This window comes from Ahaetulla prasina, chromosome 2 (assembly GCF_028640845.1).
Source record: "Ahaetulla prasina isolate Xishuangbanna chromosome 2, ASM2864084v1, whole genome shotgun sequence".
Lineage (NCBI taxonomy): Eukaryota > Metazoa > Chordata > Lepidosauria > Squamata > Colubridae > Ahaetulla > Ahaetulla prasina.
In genome coordinates this window covers 271529914-271540895 of record NC_080540.1, presented here as the reverse complement: position 1 = coordinate 271540895, position 10982 = coordinate 271529914, and the positions used below count along the sequence as shown (strand labels likewise).

The following is a 10982-nucleotide window of genomic DNA, read 5'->3' as shown; positions in this document are numbered from 1 at the left end:
TGGAGGGATTGAGCTTGAGCCTGTTTCTCCCCATCCAGACCCGTACGGCTTCCAAACACCGGGAAAACACTTCGATAGCTTCATTGGGGTGGCCCGGTGTGGAAAAGTACAGCTGGGTGTCATCAGCGTACAGCTGGTACCTCACACCGAAGCCACTGATGATCTCACCCAGCGGCTTCATATAGATGTTGAACAGAAGGGGCGAGAGAATCGACCCCTGCGGCACCCCACAAGTGAGGCGCCGCGGAGTCGACCTCTGCCCCCCCGTCAACACCGTCTGCGACCGGTCGGAGAGATAGGAGGAGAACCACCGATAAACGGTGCCTCTCACTCCCAGTCCCCCCAACCGGCGCAGCAGGATACCATGGTCGATGGTATCAAAAGCCGCTGAGAGGTCTAATAGGACCAGGGCAGAGGAACAACCCCTATCCCTGGCCCTCCAGAGATCATCCACCAACGCGACCAAAGCCGTCTCAGTGCTGTAACCGGGCCGGAAGCCGGACTGGAACGGGTCTAGATAGACAGTTTCCTCCAGGTGGAGGGGAAACTGATATGCCACCATACTCTCTACAACCTTCGCCGCGAAGCGAAGGTTGGAGACCGGACGATAATTACCTAAAATAGCCGGGTCCAGGGAAGGCTTCTTGAGGAGGGGCCTCACCACCGCCTCTTTCAAGGCGGCGGGAAAGACTCCCTCCAACAAGGAAGCACTTGTAATCGCCTGGAGCCAGCCTCGTGTCACCTCCTGAGTGGCCAGCACCAGCCAGGAGGGGCACGGGTCCAGTAAACACGTGGTGGCATTCAGTCTACCCAGCAACCTGTCCATGTCCTCGTGAGCCACAGGGTCAAACTCATCCCAGACAATATCACCAAGACCGCCCTCAGACGCCCCGTCCGAATCGCCACAATTTTGGTCCAGACCGTCCCGAAGCTGAACGATTTTATCGTATAGATAACCGTTAAACTCCTCAGCACGTCCCTGCAACGGGTCATCCCGCTCCCCCTGGTGAAGGAGGGAGCGGGTCACCCGAAACAGGGCAGCTGGGCGGTTATCTGCCGACGCAATGAGGGAGGAGGCGTAGCAACGCCTCGCTTCCCTCAGTGCCACTAGGTAGGTCCTAGTATAGGATCTAACTAGTGTCCGATCAGCCTCTGAGCGGCTGTACAAATGTATTACAATGTTTTCCCTGTTGCTTTCTAATATACCAAAGGGGGAGAAGAGCAAACCCAAAAGGAGGGGGGAAAAATTCCTTTGTCTATAGCCATGATGGCGAATCTATGGCACATGTGCCATAGGTGGCATGTGGAGCCATATTGGTGGGCACGCAAGCTCAGCTCCAGCCAGCTGATTTTCAGGCCTTCTGGCCCATCAGAAGTCAGGAAACACACTGTTTCCGGATGGGGAAGGCTTTTTTCACCCTCTCCAGGCTCCTTGAAAGGCTCTACCGGGTCCACTGTGCCATCATGTGCCAAAAGCTGGGGGAGCACAGAGAGTTGTGTGGGTATGCGCTGGGGGTGGGGCGCATAGAATTATGGATGTGGGCATGCGCACGTGCAACCCCCCAGCACTCCCCCTGCTTTTAGCATGTGATGGCAAATGGGCCTACCGGGTCCACTGTGCCATCATGTGCCAAAAGCTGGGGGAGCACAGAGGATTGTGTGGGTATGCGCTGGGGGGTGGGGCGCATAGAATTATGGATATGGGCATGCGTGCGTGCAACCCCCCAGCACTCCCCCTGCTTTTGGCATGTGATGGCAAAAAGGTTAGCAGTCACTGGTCTATAGTGATTAGTGCACAAAGCAGGACAATATGATTTGGCAGTGACCTGGAATAGCTGCAATAGAGACAAGATAGGAATTGATAATGCAAGAACTCTTTTAGTACTATTGTTTTGTCTTATCAAAGATAACATTATCTAGAGTGCATTAAAACAATCCGGGTCTGTTGAAATTAGGGTTAGGCATGTGTTGCCATGGCCAGATCCACACAGCCCGGATGTCAGAGGGTGAAGACCAATGACACTCCTGGCTGCTGAAGTTTGGAACAGAAAGTAAAGTCCAGACAAGGTGGAAATAAATCTCAACCATCCAACAAAATAGAATTTTATTGGCCAAGTGTGATTGGACACACAAGGAATTTGTCTTGGTGCATATGCTCACAATGTACATAAAAGAAAAGATACCTTCATCAAGGTAAAACACTTAATGTCATAGGGTACAAATTTAACACTTAATGATAGTCATAGGCTACAAAAAAGAGCAATAACAGGATACCATCAAGCATAAGGTTATGTTCTTGCACATTATGATTTGTAAATTTGTGCTGAGTTGTGCAGACCACAACATTGTGGCCTATTTAACAAGCCATGACTTCTCTAGGCTTTACTTGATTCCTTGCTCAAGCTTTAGCAGCCAGGAGTGTGGAAATCAATCTCAACCACCCAACAAAAAGAACAGTAACGGAATACCACCAATCATAATATGACATTCTCACACATTATGATTTGTAAAATTCGTGCCGAGTTGTGCAGACCACAGCACCGTGGCCTATTTAACAAGCCATGACTTAGTCCTGCATGAGAAATTAACAATTTTCTGGCGGTGCCACTAAAAAAAAAAAGAATCACTGTTTTCGAATCGTTGATCTCTCGAGACTGATTGAATCCTTCTGTATCTCAAGGGCTCCATGCTATTGCAGGCTATTCGAAGAGATTCCCTCAATATGATCCTTAGCAGCCTTCGTGGCAGGGAGGCACCTAGGCAGGCCCATTAACGTGCGCGCGCGCGTGCGTCCCGCTCTCCCGCCCAGAAAGCAGAGAGGTAACCTCGGGGTTGTCGGGAACTTCGTTTATTAAACCAGCGATTTCCCTTCCCGCCTCCCCCGTCTTGAATTTCCCACCAGGCCGGCCTAGAGGCGACTCCCTCCTGCGCGCTCTTCACCGTCGGCGGGATCCGGGCCCCGGGAGTTCCGCCACCCCTGCCGCGCTTCTCCTGCCTCCAGCCCTCCTTCCTCTCCCGCGCTCTGCTCCAGGCATGAACCCTTTATTGTGTCTGCCGCGCTCACTCCTCCCCGCCTGGCGGGGCCTCCCTCGACCAACAGGCAGCGGCTGACCTCGTTTTGCGTCCCCCGAGAGACACTGCTTGGACTGCGCCGCGGGGGCAGCCTGATTTTCGGCCAGTCCTCCGCCTCGCCAGTCCATGAACGGGAACCTGGGGGCTGCTCCTCCCACAAGTCCTTCCCTGGGTGATTTCTCCCCCACCCCGTCCCTAGGTATGGAGGAAGAGAGGCGTGTTCCCTCTCATCCATGTAACCTTAAGGGGCCCAGGCTGCACACTTGCTCTGCTCTGGCAAAGCAACCCTCAAGTGGCTGCTATCCGGTGAGAAAGCTGCTTCCCCGTCTGTCCTCAACCTGGTGCCCTCTGGCCGAGGTGGGAATATAATTCGCAGGACCTCCAGCATTATTCTGAAAGATGGGACCCCAATGTACCTCGCAGAGCGCAGAGTTGTCTTCTCCCCCCTTCCTTCATTCTTAAAATTAACCTCGGTTTAAGCAAGTAAATTACATTTCTAGATCCTCCCAACCAGTCACAAACCAATCCCACGGGCTGCGTTCAACAGGCCCGCGCTAAAGTTTGATCGGCCAGCTGTACGGTATATTCGCATGTACATTCGCCTCCGTTCGTGCAAAAGAACCCCTTCGCCCCCGGAATTGGGAGCGGCCTTTGCGGGGCGCTTGCGTGGCTCATTGAGCCACCCCGTTTCCCTCTGCGAACGCCTTAACTCCCCTTTTGTTAACTCTTCCCTCAGGACTCCCGCTCCCCGCCGTCTCTCCTAGCTGAGGCTTCCCCTCTGTGTCCGGGCGCGCCCCAGGCTCCCTGAGGGCAGCCCTCTCTTCAGCGGGAAAACATCGGAGCGCCCGGCTGCCTCGGCACTTGCCCGCACGGTCCAGCGCTGCCCAGCAGAGAGCCCTCCTTTTACGCGGATCCACCTCAGGCCTCTTCCGCGTCCTGCCCGCCCCCTCTCTCGCCTTTCGGTGGGGAGATCCCTCTCCCGCTCTCCGGGCCGGCTCTTCCGTGGGGCGCCCGCCCCTTTCGCTCTCCGAGCCCTCCCTTCATCTCGTCCCGCCGCCGACCCTCATCGCTTTAATCTTGGTGGGCCCGGGAGGGAAGGCGGGGGACGTCAGTGCCGAGTGGGCTGGTCCAGGACAAGGCAAGGCAAGGCAGGGCAGAGCTAGGCAGCTTCGCTTTTCACGGCTCCTTCCCTCCCGCGGGAAGCAGCAGCCGCCCTTCTGGACTGGCCGTGCCGAGGCCTGGCGGAGAGGAGGCTGGGACCGAGGTGACCCTAAGGGCTCCGCGGAGGCGCGCTCAGAGGCGCTTTCTTCCCGGCTCTGGGAATTGACTGGCCAGGAGGGAGGCTGCGAGCAAGCGGCCGTGGACTGCGGGTAAGTCGGGAAGGAGAAGCCACAGTTATGCGGCCGTTCCCATTCATTGTATCGAGGGGAATTGGGGAGCAAGGAGGAGCGGAGAATGCGGGCGGCTTTTGCTTAGTCAAACTTTCCTCCGGGTAATTCAACTTCGAATTGGGGACGAGGTGCGGGGTGGGATCGATTCTGCTTCGCTTGGGTGACTTGCAAACGGGTATCACGCCGGGTAACCTAAGGCGCATGCAGGTTGCTCCCGCAGGAAGAGTCACAGGCACACGCCTCTTAGAGAAAGTAAGTTTGCCCATTGATTTCAACGGGATTCGTTTCTAAGGATACCCCGCGTAGGATTGCAGTCTGAAAAGTTCTGTTTTAAGATGGACCCAAATTCCAGCCTTCCGGGTATTTAGGTGGCCGGGTGGGAACGAGAGGAAAAAGGCAACGAAATTATGTAGCCTTCTCCGGCTGATTTATGTATCGGAGCAGTTGGAGAGAAAAGCTGGGATCCTGCTAAGGGGCTGGCATCACAGGAGTTCTGCCTAACCAACAAGGGAATACACACCATAAACCCACATGCAGCCTCTGCAACTCAAACAAACTTTACTCTTTAGCATTTTCCGCCCCTGCGGAATAAGCCTCTGAGAGCCCCAAACGTAGCAGCTGTAACCGATCTGGCTTTCTAAGGTGCTGGGACTGCGTGGCCTTGTACCAACCCGGTTCTTCTCCCAGGCGGCGCTTTTGCTCTTGCAGAAGCCGTTTCCTTCCATCTGGCTGAACCCAAAGTGAGCAGGCTGATAAATCTGCCAGTCCTTTTATTGCTCGGTCTCCTGCTGTGGTTTTTCCAGCACGAAAAGGAAAGCGGGGCTGCTTGCATTGTTCGTGCACGGGACCCCTTACTGGTTGGGTGACTGGCTTGGAAGGAGGCGTTTGTTTGTCTTGGTGGGTTTTGTTTTTTTTTGCACATGCATTCTTTGGAAGTGAAGCACTTTCAGAAGCCTGGTATCCTCTCCTCTTCCTTCGCGCCTCTTTGTGTGTCAGGGAACTGTAACATTCTTGTTCCTTTTGCACGCATAAATTATAAAGGGGGAAGGGGAAATTACCAGACGCCTTGCATCCAAACCTTCCCAACTGCTTTTGTTTTTCCTTTTGGACTGGCTGCAATGCCCTGAAGGGGAAAACCGCAGGTCCAGGGGTTGTTCCATTGATTTGGCAGGAAAGAGGCTCGCCAGCCGCCTCCATGTAAACTTTGGGGCTTTCTTCTTTCTTATCCTTTCCCCTCCTCCACCTTCTGTTTTCTATTTGGTGGTGTACTTTTTCCTGGTTTTGAGAAAATAGGAGACCTACTTTGACAACAGGATAATAAACAGTATAATTATTACAGGAAAAACGTTGGCTTATAGAATAGGTTTGGGGATGCTGTAATGCACATGAGGCCAAATAAGGAATTGTAGAACAAGAGAAAGAGTTTAATAACTGCAGTGTTTTGTTTTACACTGTTTGCTTGTAGTTTGATTTGGTGCAGATCTTACTTGTGTCTTTATAACTTCTTAAAGGACACTGAAATGTCTTTGGATTGACAACTGGTCTTTAGAGTACCTGGTACGCACTTAATTTGATCATTAACCTTTTTTTCCTATGCAAAAGTAGTCATATAAACCAGGCCTGGTTGAAGCTGTAGCTTATAGTGTATCAGTTATTTGGTATTTCTATTACTTGTTAACTTTTATTACTTCAAGTAGTATAACTGTTCAAACCAACTTCTACTTCCTGACCTTGTTACAACTGTATTTTTGGAATTGTATGATGGAAGGGAGTCAGCCTGTCTTGGATCCTTTCTTCTGCATTGTGCTACTGTTGTTTTCTAGACTTTTAATATATATCGTTGCCAGCTGTGTCAGGAAGGGAAATAGAGAAAGATAGCACAATTAACAGTTGTTGTTCAGTACAAATTTAGAAAGAGCAGTTATGACCCCTAGAAAAAAATGTATTTCCAAGTTGGGAAAATTGGACTGCTGTCAAGTAAAACAGTGGCATTAAGTGTTATCTGACACATTGGAAAAACGCTTTGTTTGTATTTTTATATCAATTTTCTGAATTGTGTATTATGTTATACTTACGTTTTTCTGAATGGTGGAATGTATTGCCCATGTCATACAATTTATTTTCTCAGAGAAGAGTGAATGAAATGTATATCTTGAGACTCAAAATGTATATTTGCAAAAATTATTTGCCAGATTCCATATAAAATATATTAAATGGAGAAGCTTTATATACCCCGCTCCTCCCCCCTCTCTCTTTCTGTGTCCCATCCCCCACCCCAACCAAATTGATCACTGCACTGGTCAAAATGCTAAAGTTTTAGAAGTTATGGCTCCAAAATAGGCTCTTTAGACTTCCTTCTGCACTCAGTGAAAAACATTTATATTCCTGTAGCATATACAAACAAATGTATTGTACAATCATGTTTATTGTACAATCATGTTAAATTATATGAGCATTCCAGAATTGCATCAGACCAGACTTTTAATCTTCTGGATGACCATGAAGATCTGTTTTTCCCATAAGCTTTGGGCTAGGATGAGGGTTAAGCATGGGGGCTAGTCTGGTGGCTGGGATGGAGACTATTTTTGTTTTTGTCTTTGTTTTTATGGTAAATTGCTCATAATCATTATATGAGATAGACAGACATCTAAGTCCTGTACATAAAGAAATACACATAGCACATTGACTTATGGCCACACTTGGGATGGAAACTTTCATCATTAAATAGTGTGGTTACTACATGAGTTGTGCATGATTTTACGGGGGAAAAAATTGCCATCTTTATTAAACAAACCATCTAGTTGTTAAACAATAATGGCTTTTCCTATTGACTTTGCTTGACAGAAGCCTCGTGGTAAGGTCACAAATAATGATCACATGTCCCAAGGATGTTGCAGTGTCATAATTACATAACGTGACACTGTAATGTTTGTAAGCATGAGGACCAGTCACAAGTCACTTTCTGAGATTTGTTACAGGGGTCACTATGCAGATGCTTTGAGTGGTCACTAAGTAAATGCTTGTAAGTTGAGGATTTCCTGTGTGTCGTGAGTGCTAAATTACCTTTGTTTTCATCCACAAGCCTCTTCTTCAGATCCATAGGGCCATTTGTAGAATATGCATGGTGCAAGTGCCAAAAGAACCATGCCTTACCTGATTTTATTGATAACACTTTGATGGGTTTTATCAAAAGTTTATTCAGATCTCTTTCCAGCTGCTCAGGTCTAAATCAGAAACTGTCATAATGCAAAACATGTGATCTTCCAGTTAGTATTATCTGTCTCTGCATGAGCTTTCCAGTAACTTTGAAGTTTCCTTTATGTTCTGCTGTAGTAACATTCCATTTTATGCAATGAGTAAAATGTTCCAGGTTGTATTTTCTTAGGTAGGACATGAAATAAAACAATTGCCTATTAGTCACAGGAATATTATTGGTACCATAGTAACTAATGTTGGCTAATCTCAGAATTGAAGTACACTCAGCCTGGTCAGAACTTAGATGAGATATTGCTTCAAAATTTGAGGTTAGCTTGTCAGAAAGAGATCCTGGAAGTGTAAGGACTTTCACCATAACATGTAAATTCAATATTTGATAGCTAGTCTAATAAAGAGACTATCATATAAAGCAAGCGTTTTCAAGCCATGACCCACAGGCTGCATATGGCCTTGAACAGCTAATAATGTGGCCCCACAAGATCTTAAACATTTCTTATTATTATTTAGCACATGATGAGAATATGAAGTGAAATAAATATATATACACAGTCCATGTAATTATAAATAAAGCTTCTAGGCAGTTTGGCAGTGGTGTCATAACTGAATGTCCAGTTCAGCTATCTAGGTGATTGCCTCTGGCGTTGCTTCATGCAGATCTTCTAGGGAACAAGCAGACTTGAGCAATTTTGCACAAAATGTTTAATAGTTTGCATATCAGCACCATAATCACATCAAGAGGAATATTTCCATCCCCACCGATACAAGGTAGAGGCACTTCTTCCAGTATCACACCTAGTTCTGTACAATTTCGACAAGACAAAGCAAGGCAGGTCAAAAGCAGGTGGTTTGGTAGAGGATTTTATACTGTGTTTCCCTGAAAATAAGCCCTACCTTGATTTTACATGTGCGCCCAATATAAGCCCTACCCCCAAAATAAGCCCTAGTTAAGATCCCACCCACTCGGTTGCACCTGGTTGTATGAGGTGGAGCGAGGTTCACAGGTAAAAATCAAGCTACGCTAGGGATGAGGGGGGTGGACCTGCCCCATATACTCTGCACCCGCTTACCTTAGGACAGTTGCAACCAGGCCTCCTACATCCCGACACCTGCCTCACCTTGCCAGCCCACTTCTTCTGTGGCGGCTTACCACTGCTTGCGCATGTTGCTCCTCAGCTTCCATTTCGCCATCAGAGGCCTGTGAAGCCAAGAAATGAGCTGCAGATTGACGCATGCAGCGCACCCTCCCCCCCGGCCTCCATTTTGCTGTCAGAGGCCTTCAGAAAGGTTTCTGCAGCTGAGAAACAGGTTCTGGATTGATGGCGAAAGGCCTCTGATGGTGAAACACGCACCATGTTTATCAATCCAGAGCTTGTTTCTCAGCTGCAGAGGTCTTTCCTGAAGGTCTCTGATGGTGAAATGGAGCCCGGGGGGCACCTCATGTGTGAGCGGCAGCAAGTAGCTGCAGAAGTGGGCTGGCAGTGCCACACTCCTGCTGGGCAGAGCTGTTGGTGCCACCACCACAAGGTGAGACAGTGGAAAAAACATCCCTGAAAAAGAGACCTAATGCCTCTTTTGGAGGCAAAAAAAAAAGACCAGTTTTTATTTTTGAGAAATCACGGTATTATAAAATTAAATCATAAGGTAACTTTGTTATTTTTTTATTGTGCGCACACTGGCCCACATTAAAAATGAAATTCTGTTGCCTGCTCTCAAGAGAAAGTATATATCTCAAACACATAACACACATATACACATGGTATATTCATATATAAATATATACCTGCACCATACATATATGTACATATTAATCACTGTCCATTTTGAATACCTACTGGAAATAGATAACTTGAGAGTTCACAAGATTGATACTATATTTATTTATTTTATTTATTTATTTTATTAAATTTTTATACCGCCCTTCTCCCGAAGGACTCAGAGCGGTGTACAGCCAGAAATAAAATACAAGATATATACAATTAAAAAGGAATTAAAATATAGCAATTACTAAACGGCTGATAGTTAAAAATGAATTTAAAATTTAAAATATTGATAAAACCCCAATATAAAACCAAACTATTATGCCAGTCCCGCTTGAGTAAATAAATATGTTTTTAGCTCACAACGGAAGGTCCGAAGATCAGGCACTTGACGTAGGCCAGGGGGGAGTTCATTCCAGAGCGTCGATGCTCCCACAGAGAAGGCCCTACTCCTGGGGGCCGCCAGCCGACATTGTTTGGCGGACGGCACCCTGAGGAGACCCTCTCTGTGAGAGCGTACGGGTCGGTGGGAGGCATACGGTAACAGCAGGCGGTCTCGTAAGTACCCGGGTCCTAAGCCATGGAGCGCTTTAAAGGTGGTAACCAGAATCTTGAAGCGCACCCGAAAGACCACAGGAAGCCAGTGCAGACTACGGAGCAGTGGTGTTACGTGGGAGCCTCGAGCGGCTCCCATTACTACTCGCGCAGCTGCATTCTGGACTAACTGCAGCCTCCGGGTGCACCTCAAGGGCAGCCCCATGTAGAGAGCATTGCAGTAATCCAGCCGAGACGTAACCAGAGCATGAGTGACTGTGCATAGGGCATCCCGGTCAAGGAAGGGACGCAACTGGCGGACCAAGCGAACTTGGTAAAAGGCCCTCCTGGAGACGGCCGCCAGATGTTCATCAAAGGACAGCCGTCCATCCAGGAGGACGCCCAAGTTGCGAACCACCTCCTTTGGGGCCACTAACTCGCCCCCAACAGTCAGCTGCGGGTGCAGCTGACTGTACCGGGTGCCGCATCCACAGCCACTCCATCTTGGAGGATTGAGCTTGAGTCTGTTTCTCCCCATCCAGACCCGTACAGCTTCCAGGCACCGGGACAGCACTTCGACCGCTTCATTGGGGTGGTCCGGGGTGGAAAAGTACAGCTGAGTATCATCAGCGTACAGATGATAACTCACCCCGAAACCACTGATGACCTCACCCAGCGGCTTCATATAGATGTTGAACAGGGTAGGCGAGAGAATCGACCCCTGAGGTACTCCACAAGTGAGGCACCTCGAGGACGACCTCTGCCCCCCTGTCAACACCGTCTGCGACCGGTTGGAGAGATAGGAGGAGAACCACCAATAAACGGTGCCTCCCACTCCCAATCCCTCCAACCGGTGCAGCAGGATACCATGGTCGATGGTATCAAAAGCCGCTGAGAGATCTAATAGGACCAAGGCAGAGGAGCAACCCCTGTCCCTGGCCCTCCAGAGGTCATCCACCAACGCGACCAAAGCAGTCTCCATGCTGTAGCCGGGTCGGAAGCCGGACTGGAA

At 48.8% G+C, this 10982-nt stretch overlaps 1 protein-coding gene across 2 annotated transcripts in view; it reads left to right on the top strand.

Annotated features, from left to right (window-relative positions):
* Window positions 1–4034: 4034 nt before the first annotated feature.
* LHFPL2 (LHFPL tetraspan subfamily member 2) overlaps window positions 4035–10982 on the top strand; it is a 140356-nt gene continuing 133408 nt past the window's right edge. For both annotated transcript variants that reach the window (XM_058169364.1, XM_058169363.1), the window contains exon 1: window positions 4035–4442. The gene's annotated coding sequence lies outside the window, so the exon portion shown is untranslated. The remainder of the gene's footprint in view (window positions 4443–10982) is intronic.